The following is a 16,017-nucleotide window of genomic DNA, read 5'->3' as shown; positions in this document are numbered from 1 at the left end:
TGGATGCTATTTGACTCAAACACAAACTTTGGGATTATGAAATCTTGAACCATCGAGCACCTTTCACAATTTCCTCTCTAGGCTTGCTCTGTAGCATACCCACGAATATTGTAGAGCAATGTAAAACCCTTGCTTTACATTCCAAACATCTTTTATCACAAGATGTTCTTTTCGAGCTTAAGCATGTCAAATTATCCGATGTCGATGGAAAAAAGTGTTCAAGCTCTTCTATCATTGCCTGCACCAAGGGACTTTCTCTCATGGATAGGGCAAAGGATCAAAAGCGGTTTTTGAGAAACTATTGGAATTCTTATAGACCTTTTCTCAAGTGCCAATGCAAAAGGGTGGATGCAAATTCCAATTGTTCCTCTTCTATCATTTGGTTTGACCAATCTTTATGGTACGTATTCCAGAATCTACCAAGGTTCTTTGAATTTTCTTCAGGACCAGCACAAGTATACACTTTTATAGCTTGGGTGGCCTCATTTCCAACAGAATTAAGGCATGCTTTGGTAATTTATTATCAGTTTCATGAGCACATGCTAGAAGCAGCTAAAGGACTAGTCCTATACACACCAAGGACTCCACTTCTTCAAAAGCTACACAACACACCAGTATCCAACACAATTGGAACATTGTTCAAACCTCCCAAAGGTAAAGAGCAATTAAAAAAGATTACACACACACACCAAGCAACATGGCATCAACAAGTAAGAAACCAAGGCAATTTAGAGGATCCGAGGACTATGGGGACACTCCCAAGGCACTTGAATACTCAAATTTTGAAGACCAGGTACGCTCACTTACTACAAGAAATAATGGTTTGCTACATCTTGAGCGCACTATTAAGATGCATGGGAGATTTATTAACATATTGTTTTGTAATAAATATATGGATTTTATCAACCCCAAGTTTTTTTTTCAAACAATGATAAATGATTTTCACATCATTAAAGATTTGTCTATGATGAGGATTTGTTTTGGTTGGAAATATACCAATAACTTGAACCATACACTTTACAAACCAACTTCGGTATTTGCCAATGAGTTTGATGAAACACAACCATGTGGTTGCTTAACTCATAAACGAATTTCTAACTTTCTAGTGGAATTTGAACCCTTTGGAAAACATGTAATCACCACAGACCCTAACATAGCTAGACATAAAATCTTCCAAGAATTTATTAGGAAAGGATTAAACCACATTCCATTAGTACCTGTAAACCCTACCTCAGATATAGTAAGAGAACTTGGTAAGATATGGAATGCTTTATGTCCCCTCTTGGGATGTGAGGATAGTATAGCACATCACAATTATATCCATAGTTTAGTTAATGAGTCCTTTTCCCAAAGATTTCCTTATCACAGGCAAAACCAAACTCCATGGTACAAAAACACAAACTTAATGGATGAAATTCAATATATTTTACAATATTTATTTATTTGTGGACTAGATAAATCCGCACAAACTCCGGTATTTATATGTAAAAGGATTATTCGTTTAGCAGCAAGAAGGAGGTTGGAAACCCCTGAATTTGGTCTTCGTTCTTCAAATGAGGAAGAAATTTGTCAAGCCATAGTATCTTATACCCAAGAAATTGGGTTAGAAGCACCATTGGAATACTCACTCCCATATCTTATAGGAAATTTTAAAATGCACAAAATGGATTTTAGATGGATCACTAATGCACATAATTGTGTATTTACTCCAGCTCCAACTATAATCACTAAATTACTCAAAGGAGTAACCCAAGGTTTTTTGGAGTACAACTGAAAAAATACACAAAAAGATACACACATTTTCTGGGATACAAACCAATGGATATTGGATGATCAATAATCAATACAATTTTTTGATTAATTTACCAAAACATATCACAAACATTCATTCATTTGATGTAGCATCATGTTATGAAGCTATCCCGCATAAATGCATGCATGGTTTACTTGAAGTATTTGATTCTATTATTAAACTCATAAAAGCTTTGAAATATCTTGGCTTTAAGAAACACCGTAAGTAGATTATACTTATTAAAAAGAAGAGTGAAGTGATATGGACATTTGAATACCTACATAATATTAATGAATTTGTCCTTGATAATTGTTTTACAAAATTAGGTAAACATATTTATCGACAAGAAAAAGGTATACAAATGGGATATAATTGCTTCCCATTATGGTGTAATTTATATTTGGCATGGTATGAAATTGAATACATAAAAAAGTTATCTTGTCTTGCACAGTATGATATGTTGAAAGCCTTCTTATATTCATGGAGATATGTGTTACCATATACATGTGGTAGTGATGTGTGTGAACACACTAGGACCGCCGGGGCATTTTTTCCCTCTTTAGGAGGTTTTTTCCCCCGTGCATTGTATATACGCCCATCACTCTAGGGCTATCTATCTTTCCATTGCACACTAAGTAATACACTCTCTATTGTGTGCCTTGAGCTTCCTTCGTCTTCTCCAAGCTGTGTGTGTTTCTCTGCAACCCTAATTCCAACAATTGGTATCAGAGCAGGTCACGTCCTCCCGGGCTTAGTCGCCAGCTGCTCCAGCACACGCCTGCTCACTTTCTCCGATTTCAGTGAGCTTTGGCAAGCGTTCGCAGGTCGACAAATATTTTGGGAAAGCTCGAAGAGCTTGGTCTGCTCAGAATTTTGATTTGGGCTCATTTCGGCCTCCGTTTCCACTACGGGCAGTACTGCACAGGCTATTTCGTCATTTTGTTCAGATTTTCTGTCAGTGCCGTTTTCTGCATAACATGTGCCTTATAGTCTTCTACGGTTTGTGCTATATAGCACAAGTTGTTCCCGCTCCATTTCTCCTATTTTCGGGCAGTTTTCACATCAGGTGCAGCATTTACCATGGCTGGCAACAACAACACAGATGTGTTCAAGATGTTTGCTGCTGAGGACAGGTTGGATGGGGACAACTACCCTATGTGGGCTTATATGATGCAACACGTTCTTGTGTCAAAAGGTGTCTGGAACATTGTGCAGGGCATTGATGTACGTCCTGGTTTTGAAGATGTAGGCGATATTGAGGATGTTGCAGGTCTTGCTGCAAGGATTGCAGCTGTTAGAGTTGTTTTGCCTACAGCAGAACAAGCTCGTTGGGATGTTAAGGATGCGCAGGCTCATGCATTGATTGCGTTGTCTGTGAAGCGCACCATTATTCCTCACATCCGTTCAGCAAAATCTGCAAAACAGGCTTGGGATATTCTAGCAGGTCTTTATGCAAGCCGCAATGAGGCTAAAATTGCTTTGCTGCGTAAAGAGCTAGAGTCGAAGATTATGCATGAGGAAGATGATATGAACACTTTCCTTGCTAGTGTCAAGGATATCAATGAGCAACTCATTTCTGCAGGTGAAGTCATTTCTGACAGTTCCCTTGTGCAGACTGTTCTTGATGCCTTACCAGATTCCTACCAGACTTTTGCTAGTACTTGGAGACTGATGACCCAAGGAAATCCTGAAGTTGTCAAGTTTGATGCATTATGCACATTGCTGTTGCAAGAGTCACTTTCTAGAAAAAACAGGACTAGGCAGCGTGCAGTTGAACAGGCTTTTATTGCTTCTCAAAGAAAGGGTGGTAACAGTAATGCAGCCACTTCTTATGGTTCTGCTGCGAGTGGCAAAATTTCTGTTCCTAATGCTTCTGCTGGCAGCACTTCGTCTGGCAATTCTGGTGATAAGGGCAAAAAGAAAATGCGTTGCCATTATTGTAAAGCCAATGATCACTTGATCAACTCGTGTCCTAAGTTGAAGGCCAAAGAGGCTAAGAAGAAAGAGGGTGGTTCCACTGCAAATGCTGGTTCCACTACAAATGCAGCCATTGTTGAGTCTTCTGTGAAAGGAGATTGTGATGCTGATGTTGATGCAGAATGGGCTTTTAGCGCAGAGTGCACTTACAATCCTGCTGTCCATGATGCATGCTTGTCAGTTGCTGCAGATTCACATGTGTGGTATTTCGACAGTGGTGCTACAAAGCACATTACCTCACATCGTGAATTGTTTACCTCTCTCGAGTCTGTCCCTCATGGGAATTCAGTCACTTGTGCCAACAACGCCTCTTATCCAGTTCAGGGAGTTGGAAAGATTGTGCTCACTGCTGCTAATGGCAGTTCCTTCACACTTGTTGATGCACTTTATGTACCTGGGATCAAGAAGAATCTATTGTCTGTATCCGCACTTGCTAGACTTGGACTTGTAGTCAAATTTGTGGATGACAGATGTACAGTTCATGATCTCAGTTTTGGTGATGAAATTGTTGCATCTGGGCTTTTGTGCCGTGGGCTGTATAAGCTCACTTTGTATGACAAGTGTGGACAAAATTTTGCAAATGCTGTTGCAGATTCAAGGGCTATTTCAGATGCAAAACTTTGGCATGCACGTTTTGGTCATCTGAATTTTGCCAGTTTGCTGCGTTTGCAGAAATCTGATATGGTTGCTTCTTTGCCGCCTCTTGAAGCACCTATCAAACATGTTTGTGAAGGCTGTATTCTGGGTAAAATGCAGCGTTCTAAGTTTCCAAAGGATGGTTCAGTTAGGGCCACATGCAGGTTGCAACTTGTGCATAGTGATGTTTGTGGGCCCATGCAAACTCCGTCCTTGGGCAATTACCTGTACTTCGTGACTTTCATTGATGATTACTCCAGGCATGCATCGGTATTTCCGCTTAAAGCAAAGTCCGAAGTTTTTATGTGCTTCAAACAATTTTTGGCTATGGCTGAAAATGTCTCAAAATGTACTATGGGCACCCTCCGTTCCGATCTTTTCACAAAGGCATTGTCTCGTGAGAAGCTTGAAGCTTTCCGCAAAGCTTTGGGCTTACTCCCCTTTGTGGACTGATCCTGTCCTCAGGGCATGGCACTTCCCTTTACTCATGTGCCAGCTCTCGTTCACCGCATCACTCCAGGGGGGATTTGTTACCATATACATGTGGTAGTGATGTGTGTGAACACACTAGGACCGCCGGGGCATTTTTTCCCTCTTTAGGAGGTTTTTTCCCCCGTGCATTGTATATACGCCCATCACTCTAGGGCTATCTATCTTTCCATTGCACACTAAGTAATACACTCTCTATTGTGTGCCTTGAGCTTCCTTCGTCTTCTCCAAGCTGTGTGTGTTTCTCTGCAACCCTAATTCCAACAATATGGATGATCTGCTATTTGCTAATACTCCCTTTGTTGTGCAATGCTTGGATCATAATAGACCCTTGTCCCATGAGGACCCCTTTATAATTTACCCGCTAAAGATTATTGGGATCAAAGCCACACATAAGGGAAACCAAGTCACATATTTAAATACATATATCCAATTACGTGAACCAATAGAAGGGGAATATATTACATACACCACATGGAAAAAAGATAAATTACCATGTCCTAATGTCTCATTTATTCATGCAGCCAGTAACCGACCAAAAAAGATGGCATATAATGTATGCATATCACAAGTTCTTCCTATTTTATACAATGCATCCCAGGAATCATATGTGGTAACAGACTTAAATAAACTTATTTCTATGTTTGAAGAAAATGGTTTAAAAAAAGAGAAGATTGTTACATGTATTATAACTTTATTGAAGCAAATAAATTTCCTGGCATTAGATTTACCATTTATACTTTGAAAAATAGAATTGGTAGAGCATACATCCACTTGGTGGCCTATCCTCCACCAAGTGTACCTTTTCTCAAGGATGGGGGAGGGCACACACACACACACACACACACACACACACACACACACACACACACACACACACACACACACACACACACACACACACACACACACACACACACACACACACACACACACACACACACACACACACACACACACACACACACACACACACATGTAAACACAAAATATTGCAATTTCTTTTGGTCACATAACAACAAAACTATACTAATCTGGGGGAACATGACGCATGCAACCACGTCAATAGCTGGGGACTCATGGACCACAACAAGGACAAAATATGAGGCCAAGCAGTTAATAATTGATATTTGTATACAAGCCAGTGTTTTCAGCACTGAATGAATTTTTAATTGTATTTCATATGCTTCAATAGAAGATAAATAGACGATGTACCAATTTTTGTGACATTTGAATTTTTTAAGTAACATGGGATTCCTTTAAATTTGGAAATTCCAAGTTGAAATACAGGACGATTTTTTTCAAAGGTTAAACAGATTTGCTGCAAGAATCCTAAAAAAAGGGGGGATGACTTGCCCTAGGTATGAGGGGAATTAAATAAACTCTTTCAATAGATTTTTTTTTAGATAACAATCTGGTGTGGTCAGGCCATGCGTCAAGTCTCACCTAATATGCCGTGCAAGCGGCCTGAAGCCAGCGCATAAGCAAGTAAATGCATCGAATTTTTATTGGCTATAAAGCTGCATACATAGAGGCGCTAAATTGCAAAGGTGAGCCAAGTGTATAATCTCTTCTCAAGTACCTCATCTCCATAGTATTGCACCTGGCAACAGTTTTGCCAAGTGCTTTTGATAAGCAATATAGCATGGCTATATATTAAGTACCAACAGTATAAGCCTAAATACTTATAACACTATAGCCTGCAAGCTGCGTAGAAATACACACATGCAAGGAGTTTACACAACAAGCAACCTGAGCAAAGGTGGGGTGGATATTGTGCCGAAAACCAACGTTTGCAAACAATCTACATTTTGTGACAACGCCAAATTGGGATACAACAGAGCCGTAAAGGTAAGACGTATTTAAGTTAACCAATTACATAATTGAGTGATGCACATGTATATGTAGAGTAGGGGATTTCCACTTACATAAACATGCATAGGGTCGTGTTAGAGAATATCATCCACAATTGGGTTACAAAAAGAGGAAGCTCCACATACACGTACATGCATATAGGTGGGTAAAGCAATACATGGTGAATAACCAGCACAAGGATAACACAAAGACATAAACGGGGTTGATTATAGTCATACTTACACATAGGGAATGCTAGGTTTGGCATCCATTTACAAAGGTAAGTATGTAAGCACATAAACCATTTGAAAGGCTTCACATCGGCATACAAACAGGTTGTTTAGAATGCATAATTAAAAACTTGTATCATAAAACTAATATCTTTGCAAAAAAATGTGTCATTTGAAGGAAGAAGCAGCCAAGTGGTGCATTACCTTGAACACTAAGTGTGTAAGAGGAGCAATACAGATGTCTACTGCAAGCAATAACCAGGTGAATTGGTATAGAAAGCTTCGAGTACAACTGTTTTATATCTACTTAAACAATTATGTTAAAGAGAAAAGTTTCCTCTTTGTCTGCTTTCCTTCATGTTTACTATATAGCATAAAAATGCATCAAGATTTGAAAGAGGGTGTATGATAACCTTCTGTGAGGGCATATGTCATTATGTACGACTGTTTTTTGAAAAAAGAAAGGTTTTACAAACAAAATGTTGCCGAAATTTTCACAAATTAAATATAATTATGAAAAAATAGATTGGAAAGATGACTCTACATACCATAAGGATAGGGGTGCCTTTAAGGCAACATCAAGTATAGATATAAGAATATTAACCTCATGTGTATAACCATTGTTGACAAACACGGGTACATGCAGACAGCTAGGATGAGCATCACTCGAGACATATTTAAGCTACAACAAATTCGGGACCAGCTCATGGCAACACATAAAGAGAAAAAGAGAACCAAGCCAATAGCAATTAGAGACCCTATCTCCAAGCCGTGTAAACCCATAAAAACTTTCACAGATTGTAATTGACCCTACTTACATAGACGAGCAAAAGAAAACATAAGATATGTCTAGGAGTATGGTTGGGGTCCGGGGTGTGACAACAATAACAAGCAGTGGAGATTGCTTGATATACCTGTCACCCATTTAGTGCAAACTAATTCTAATTAATTGTACTTATGGTTGGTTGGCAGGTAAGGATCCCTGCTCTCATCTGATAGGAGTTTCGGCTTAAGCTCCTACTTTTTCATGTTTCAGAGTAATTTGTAATGAAGTTTATATCAAGAAATTCTTCTTTGTTTTGTTCTCTACACAAAAGGTTTTTGCAAACAGTATTCAAGTCTCTCAGTATATGGTTCTAAGTGATGGGATTTGAAACTTAAACACACACACACACACACAGATGCATACACACACACTTATGCAAAGAGAGAGTCCCGTGAAACATAACTGCAATGGCCGCATTTCATTACTCATCAATTGTTTTTAGGTTTTGCTTGCTTGTGAATTGGTGGTGGGCATGTACAAACTAGAGTGCTTTGTTAGCTGCATTGTAGTGTATAGTGCATAGGAGCTCATACAAAGATGCCAATACGAGGTAGATTAATACTTCTAGTTATGTCTGACATACTTATTGCTTAGGAGAGAGCAAAGGAGAGAGAGAGAGAGAGAGAGAGAGAGAGAGAGAGAGAGAGAGAGAGAGAGAGAGAGAGAGAGAGAGAGAGAGAGAGAGAGAGAGAGAGAGAGAGAGAGAGAGAGAGAGCATGTGGGCTGACAAAACGACAGATTCAACAAAACTTCAGGGAGTGCCCAACCAGAGAGTACGAGTTTATGTGGAGATTTCACTAGACATCATCGACGTAGCAATCGAAATCGCATGTTTAGCATGATAGGAGAGAAGTGAATGTGATGAAGATGGTGGAGATTTCAAAAGAGATGTAGATGGTCATCATAGTGGACGTGAGTGACAGAGTGATGGAGACAATAATGATCGCCATGCTGGAATAAATGGAAGAAGATATGATGATCACAACATACATGATCGAGGCATGATGGCTATCACAATTGACATGGTCGAGATGATAGCACAAGTGAATGTGATCTATATCAAGGGGATCATATGGGTGGGAATCAAAGGACTTTCGGACAACATCATGATTGCAAGCATAGATACAATGAATATGCTCACATTGATGACTCTTACAAAGACAGAGATCATGAAGGGAGCTTGACCTTGCTGCTAGATTGATAAAAGAAGAAGAACTTAGAAGGAGTAGCGATTGTAGACAAACAATTGCTAGAAATGACAAAGATGATCAATGGAAAGACCAAACCAAGAGGGATGGAATGAAATCACATCTTCATTGAATCCTCCTCACCTAAGCAAAGGGTAGTGGAGCATGCTCTTGCCCAAGTGATTGTTAGGGATTGGGATTCTTAAGCTAGTGCAAATAAAGATTAGAGAATGTTAATTAGAAAATGCTAATCACTAAAACATAAAAGTATAACAACAATCCTAGATAGCATAACTTGGAGCTCTGATACCACTTGATGGGAATGGGATCGTGCTAGCTATGATGGATGAAAGAGAAGCATCGTCCACACAAGTGAGTATGTGTTGACTAGATTATCACTCAAGCAAATTAGGTTCCAAGATCAATTAACTTGGACTCATAAGCACGATCGTGAGTAGTTGCAAAGCCATGAAAAGATCACCATAAACAAGGGAGATGTAATGCAAAATAGACTTGTTTTATTCATTCATGAAATGAGCTTTAAGTAGCTCTACAGCCTTGCACCACTGCGAGTGGGATAATTCCATCTTTCTTCTCCTTGACTCATACTCTAGGACACTAGGACAAAGCTCACACCTTATACAATGTACCAACGATAGCACACTGATGTTAAGTTCAAGCTCAAGGTATCTTTCTCCAAAATTACACTCTTTGGGATAAGTGCCCATTGTCGTCATCATCATCTTTAGATCTTTTGCAATTTTGGCTAGCATGGTCAGCATGGCGATTGTCATTGTCGTGTTTCTCATGTCTAATGTGATGGCCATCATGTCGATTGTCGTATTCACTTGTGCTATCATCTTGACCATGTCTACCCTGGTCCCCATCAATGCATCAATCATGTCTGCTGCGATCTCATCATCATAGCTTCTCTGATTTCTACCATTAGCACCCCCTCCTCTCCATCTGAGCTAATACAACAAGAGCCATTTTGACTTCTTTGTTATTCATTTGGCCATCCATCAGGCTGTTGTAGGTGAGCATGTTTGGGATGCACCCCCTTCTTGGGCTTTCATCAAGCCATCCATTAGGTTGTTGTAAGTGACCATGCTTAAGATGCACCCTCTCTTCTCCGTCAGGGATGCACCCCATTCTTGGGCTTTCATCAAGCCATCCATTAGGTCGTTGTAGGTGACCACATTTAAGATGCACTTTTCTTCTCTATCTGAGCCAATACTACAGCAAGAGCCTTGTCGACTTCGTTGGCCTTGACCGCGCCATCCATCAGGTTGACGTAAGTAACCACATCTATGATGCATCCCATCTTCTCCACTGTGGCCACCAGTATGACAAGAGCCCGTTGAATGCATGAATGCAATACTGTGGATCAACCTCAGACATCCCGTTTATATCGATGGCATGATAGCAATCATCTTGACCATGTCTACCCTGGTTCGCATCAATGCATCAATCATGTCTGCTGCGATCTCATCATCATAGCTTCTCTGATTTCTACCATTAGCACCCCCTCCTCTCCATCTAAGCTAATACGACAAGAGCCATTTTGACTTCTTTGTTATTCATTTGGCTATCCATTAGGCTGTTGTAGGTGAGCATGTTTGGGATGCACCCCCTTCTTGGGCTTTCATCAAGCCATCCAGTAGGTTGTTGTAAGTGACCATGCTTAAGATGCACCCTCTCTTCTATGTCTGGGATGCACCCCATTCCTGGGCTTTCATCAAGCCATCCATTAGGTCGTTGTAGGTGACCACGTTTAAGATGCACTTTTCTTCTTTATCTGAGCCAATACTACAGCAAGAGCCTTGTCGACTTCCTTGGACTTCACCACGCCATCCATCAGGTTGATGTAAGTAACCACATCTATGATGCATCCCATCTTCTCCACTATGGCCACCATTATGACAAGAGCCTTGTCAGCTTCCTTGGCCTTCAACAAGGCATCCATTAGGCTGATGTAGGTGATCACATCTTGAGTGAATTTTAAATTATTTAAGCATCACTACAAAAATATTCTTGCCAACTTAATTAGCCTTTGGGAATGCCGAATATGGTCTTCATTCCTTTGTAGTCATGCACCAGAGAGAATAAAAATTGAAAGGCGAGCTTCAGTTTCCCAGCTTTTAGAAGGTTATAATATATAAGAATGGTGCAAGTGATGGCATCTACCTTGATTCCCGTTTGGTCAAGGAGAGCCAAAGCCTGGCCTAGAAACTCTGTATATGACCTTTGCAATGCTATGACTTGAGAAGAGTACCAGCGGGGCTATGATCAAGCATGACATGTAGAAGGGGAGGACAGCCACAAGACAACAAGCCTACAAGGGCATGTGAAAGAAGAGGTGTTTGGCATACAAAGGAAAGCCTTCCTCACCCAGTTGTCTAATGACGATAGTGAAAAGAACTGGGAGAGGCAATGAGCACAAGGCCGGCCACCACAGGTATGTGGGCTGAGCTGAACCAAAATTTGAGTGGGGGCAGCACATTTGGTATACATATCGACCAAGACACCTCTAAGCACAACATGTTTCTCCAATAGGCCGCCATGCTTATCAACCTCATTGTGAATATTCTTGCTCAATGTAATGCCTTGCAGTATTTCGATGATTGCACCTGGAGCGACGGGCTTTTTACTTTGCATATGGTGAAAACATATACAAAATTCCACAGGCCTACAAGTTACATGCATAGGTGATTGCATTTGAGCGGCATAGCCCTTTTTACTTTCCTACTGAAAATAGTCCAGAGCTTACTTGCCACATCCATGTTGGCTATATCACACAATCAACTCACTCTAAGAGACAACATCCTGGGTAGGGAGGTCATCCAACAGCCCTTCCTTTCATCAGGCCCACACTGGCTGGTATACCTTTGTGCAGTCTAGTGACCAATCCAGTCCTTGTGATCCCTATTGCCCCTAGCGTCATCTCAACCCCTATTCTGCAACCCCAACGTTGACCCTCAAACTTGTGTCTGTTGCCTGCTAGAATTGCCACTAGAAATACCTCTCATTTCTCGCAGTCAGCCCCACCTTCTGCTTTCCACCTCTAACCCATCAAAGAGCCACATTGCTCGCCCTTAGAGCCACTTGGAGCTTCCCAAAATCCTAGAGATTTCTAGCCATGCTCGTGTTGCACGTATCCTGCAATCAGTGCATTCCAAGAGACGACATTCCAGACAAGAAACTCCTCAAGCATTTTTTGTGCTTTCACAAGCACACCACATTTGGCATACATATCGACTAAGGCAATCACTACATGTGGTCACTTAAATTCGGACGCCAAATTACCATCGTCAATGGCGGGCATCCGTATATGTATAGGTCAGTATGGAGGGAGATGCAGTTTTTTAAAAAATTCACTTTTCAATTTCCGATGGTTGTTCCGATGTATCTTTGGACGCTGTTCCAATGCACTTTTCGACGCGTGTACTGATGCCTGTTCCGATGCCTTTATCGATTTTAGTACCGTCAGACCCTACAAAAAACGGACCCACGGGCTTTTCCTGTGCATTTCTCTTATTCTTGCGCCTTTTCTCTTGCTCTCTTCCTCCTCACCTCTTACAGATCTGGTGCAAAACAAGTTGTCGGAGGTGCTAATCTTGCTCCTAGACTACTCCATAGCACTAAGGTGAGATTGTTTTCAAGTTTACTTGTAGGTTTTGGGTTTAGGGTTTAACGTGGTGTGTGTGCGCGTTTTTGTAGGTTTGAGGATGTTTACAACACCTTTTCTTGCTCAAATAGGCCGCATGTAAGTGCTTGAACTTTTAATGCAAATTAAATTTATTTAAATTAAAATGTATATTGATAAAAAAAAATCATGCTTTAAAAGAAATTATGGTTTGTGTTGTGAAATTTCGTTTTGCATTAGGAAAAAATCCGTTTTGGTTTATGAAAAAATCGTGTTTTGAAGAAATTTCCTTTTTAATTATGTCGTTTTTGAAACTATGCGATTGATGAGGTTTAGGTTTTAGTTTTTGGTTAGGTTTAGTTTAGGTTATATATTAGGTTAGGGTATATATAGGTTATATGTTAAGTTATGTTAGGTTAGGCTAGGTTAGGTTAGCTTATAGGACGTTAATTATGTTAGGTTAGCTTATAGGTTAGGTTCTACATTAGGTTTAAATTAAAGGTTAAATTAAGTTATAAGTTAGGTTGTAGGTTATAGGATAGGTTAGCTAGATTATAGGACAAGTTTAGGCAACAAGTTAGGTTAGGTTAAGTTATAGGTTGTACGTAAAAATTTAGGTTACATTATATGTTAAGTTAACTCATGTTTAGGTTATAGATGGACGTTGTGTTCAGACAGTTAGAACTTATATACTTTTATGTTAATTCAAACACTTATTGTTGAAACGTCCCAACACGACCATCTACGAATGTCTAAACCATAACCCTCTAACCCTATTAGCAGATTGAAATGGCCAAAGGCTACACTAATTGGATTTGGAGCGACCAAATCAAAAGTTGCCAAACCTAATTTAGCGGATTTACTAAGCCTACCGTAACGCTCCAAATATAGTAATGTATTAGCGACCAAAACAAAAGTAGCTAATCTAAAGCCGATAACCCTTATCAGCTATCCCTAAGCAGACTAAATGGCCTAACGATACCTAATATGTTTTAGAGCGCTTTACCTTAGCGGCTTTACATAGTGTGCCCTAATTAACCGTCCGAACATGGTGCGTCATCTATTAGCGGCCAAACCAGAATCCATAGAACCCTAAATGGCTAGCCCTAAGAAGATTGAAATGGAAAAATGCTATACTAATCCAATTCGGAGCGGCCAAACCTAGGCAACTTTAGATAGTGCACCCTAACACTCCAAAATACGGCCATCTAGTAGCGGCTAAACCAACACTAGTCCTAAGACGCTAACCCTAGGTGGATAGCCCTAAGTGGATTGAAATGGCTAGTTTCTATCCTAATTCAATTTGGAGAAGCCTACCATAAGCGGCTTTACACACCATACCATAAGTTCTAACTATCCGAACACAACGTCCATCTATTAGAGACCAAACGAAGATGACTTGTGGACTTCTAAAAATGCAAAAGGACTTCGATTAGGTTAGATTATAGGTTAGGTTTAGGTTTAGTCTAGGTTAGGTTAGGTTAGGTTTAGGTTATAGGTTAGGTTAGGTTATAGGTTAGATTAGAGCTAGCGGCAAATGAATAGTAGAAAAAACGCAAACGGACTTCGAAGATGACTCATGTACTTCTAAACATGCAAACGGACATCAGTTAGGTTAGGTTAGGTTATAGGTTAAGTTTAGGTTATAGGTTAGGTTAGGTTAGGCTAGGTTTAGGTTATAGGTTATGTTAGATTATAAGCTAGGTTAGAGCTAGCGAAAAATAGCAAATGGACTTCAAGAATGACTCGTGTACTTCAAAAAACGCAAACGGATCACTTCGATTAGGTTTTGTTATAGGTGAAGTTATAGGTTAGGTTTAATTTGATTATAGGTTAGGTTATAGGTTAGGCTAGACGCACACAAACTTAAAAAACACTAATATATAGTCATTGACCCTGTGGTCGTAATCTCTGTGCACCTCTAGACCGAGGTGTGTGGGGATCGAACATGAGATTGTTAGAGCTCGAGCTAACAACAAATAGTTGATTGTGAGATTGTTAGAGCTCGAGCTAGCAGCAAATGGGACTTCCAAAAGTGCACACAGACTTCAAGAACCTTAATATATAGTCATTGACCAATAAAGACGAGATTATTACCATGTGGTCCTAATCTCCGTGCACCTTTAGACCCAGGTGTGCGGGGATCGGGCCTAGCTAGAGAATGTGAGCGTTAACCCTCACGGCACACGGACACCCTATGATCTATAAACGTTGTATTATTTAGAGTCAGGTACTGGGCTTGTCGGACCAATAGGAACAGGGTAAGGGTGATCACTGATGACAGGCGCACTCTAACTGGAATATTCAAGGAGTTAGTTGGCTAAGTATGGGCGCCCAAGTGTGAATGGGGTGAGCTCATATAAAAGCCACTAAACCTAATTTTTACTCATTCTCTCATTGTGCAATAGAAGCTGCTCTTGCTCCATCTCCACCTTCTCCTTCACCATCTCCTTGTGTGTGTGCGTGTGTGTGTGTGTGTGAGAGAGAGAGAGAGAGAGAGAGAGAGAGTGTGAGAGTGTGTGTGCGATCGAGCGTTGCGGCGGCACGACGGCGGCGAGGCAGTTGAGCGCGGCGTAGCGGCGTCTCCCTCTTCTTCGCGGCACGGGAATCCTTCATTCGCAACTACGTAGGAAGGTGAGTGACACACCGTTCTTCCTTGTGAGCTTGTCTGTTGTATGACTGTGTGCTAGGAGCCTTTGTGGCTCGCACACGGTGCATAGCAAGTCCCTAGCCGTGACATTTTTGGCGTCGCTGCCCGGGAGCTGCTACGCGTGAAGCTCCAATGGCGACCTGTAAATTGTATTGAAGCTAGTTTTTATGTAGGAAAGGCGCGGCTTAAGTTTGATCAATGTTGTGAGGGGGAGGTTATAAAAACGGACAGGAAAAAATAAAAAATATTTAAGCATGAGTGACTGGGGGGTTCACTAAAATTTTGATCGGGATCGGGATCATTTCCCCAAGCCCAAGCCCAAGCCCAAGCCCAAGCCCAGGCCTAGGCCCCAGGCCTCAGTCCTATGATATATACTAGACTCACTCTTATATATATACCCTACCCCCTCAAGAGGGAATGAGAGCATGTGGGGCAAGTCCTCCACTCTCCTCCCTTCTCTTCCCACTTACACCCTTAGACTTGGTATTTGGAGCCTAGTTCCCAGCTAGGAAAAGACTGTTTCGGGCTTTTCTGGAGCAAAATAGAACCAAACGGTGGGCTGTAAAGCACAACGCGTCCCTCCTAGCGATACGCTTGTTTCGAGCTATCACATGGCCCATTCCACGACACGCTCTAAAAAATCTAGCAAAAAAACAAATAAAAAACACGCAAAAAACTAGTGACAAGGCCTCCTAGAGCAGCTTTTTGACACCTTAGGGTATCAAAAGCA

General features: G+C 40.8%; 1 pseudogene; it reads right to left on the bottom strand.

Moving 5' to 3' along the window:
- LOC147445345 (uncharacterized) overlaps window positions 1-11,494 on the bottom strand; it is a 48,583-nt pseudogene extending 37,089 nt beyond the window's left edge.
- Between the last annotated feature and the right edge of the window lie 4,523 nt (window positions 11,495-16,017).

Source organism: Adiantum capillus-veneris, chromosome 12, assembly GCF_014529385.1.
Source record: "Adiantum capillus-veneris isolate H3 chromosome 12, ASM1452938v2, whole genome shotgun sequence".
Lineage (NCBI taxonomy): Eukaryota > Viridiplantae > Streptophyta > Polypodiopsida > Polypodiales > Pteridaceae > Adiantum > Adiantum capillus-veneris.
Note: the sequence above shows the minus strand (reverse complement) of the source record. Positions and strands in the feature narration are given on the sequence as shown.